The sequence below is a fragment of the Triticum dicoccoides genome, chromosome 4A (assembly GCF_002162155.2).
Source record: "Triticum dicoccoides isolate Atlit2015 ecotype Zavitan chromosome 4A, WEW_v2.0, whole genome shotgun sequence".
Classification (NCBI taxonomy): Eukaryota; Viridiplantae; Streptophyta; class Magnoliopsida; order Poales; family Poaceae; genus Triticum; species Triticum dicoccoides.
This window is the reverse complement of record NC_041386.1, coordinates 544,464,078-544,465,304: the sequence shown is the minus strand read 5'-3', so window position 1 is coordinate 544,465,304 and position 1,227 is coordinate 544,464,078.

Sequence of the window (1,227 nt, the reverse complement as noted above, 5' to 3'; positions counted from 1 at the left end):
TCCTCCACCTCCTTCGTCTTCTGTCCCCTCCATTTGGTTTCTTGGACACAAAGGATATCAACACCTCTCCTCACCACAGTATCAACTAATTTTGGAAGCTTACCTATTAGGGACCCTATGTTCCAGCTACCTAAGCAGATCCTCCTAGGCTCAGCTAGCTTCCTTACCTTCATACCCGTCGAGTCAAATGCGAAGACCCTTGCTCATTTTCCACTACACCGGGGTGTCGGTGTAGCGCACCACTAAGGATGCGACGACCCAATCCTTACTCACTTGCCACAGTATCTAGATCAAGAGACGGTGCACCACCGGGAGGTGACGGCCCGACCCTTGCCCATTTGACACCACACCCGGGTTCTGATGTGGCGCGGCGCTGAGAGGGTTATGCCCCAATGAAAATCTTTTGGGTTTCATCTCCATAAGAGTGGCTGCGTTTTGATATTGGCTCGCCAAGCCTATCACAACCCTCCTCCTTTACCCGGGCTTGGGATCGGCTATGTTGAGACAACATAGGTGGAGTTTTGTTTCTTCCCTGCATCAGAACACAAAATGGCTATACAAGTGAGTTCTACAAGCTCCAAATTATTTTTTATTATCAAGTCTTTCTAGTGATGCTACAACCTTAATTGGTTGGGCCCGACATCCATAAGAAAACTCTTTATCATGCCCTCACAGGTTGGACCCGGCAATGTCAGAGGACGCAGCTCCTTCTTGAAGGCCTTGTCATAAAAGAAACAGGGTGACTTGGATGTATATTTATTTTCTCATCTTTGTCATGGTTATGTCATTATTTTCTATGTCATCTACTTTGCTTATAAGTAGATGTCTTGGTCTCACTGTGTTGTAGCTCTTTTAATAAATCTAGCATGTTCGTGCTCACATTGTGAGGGCATTATCTTCAATGTGGCAGAAGTGCTTAGTATTTATTTTCTTATTTATGCAACTTTTTTTCTTCATTCCATTAACTCCGTCATTGCAAAATACACATGTTTTACACATGGATACACCCATAAAGGGTTTGCTGCTCTCTTGTAGCTTTTTTACCATTTATGGTCGAAGTGATTTTCCATTTTTAGGGTAGACGAACTACTTGTGTTGATTAATCTAAAAATAACTATTATTGTTGTTGTTGTTGTTGTTGTTGTTGTTGTTGTTGTTGTTGTTTTTGTTGTTGTTGCTGCTGCTGCTATTGTTGGTGTTGCTTTTGTTGTTGCTGTTGTTGTTGTT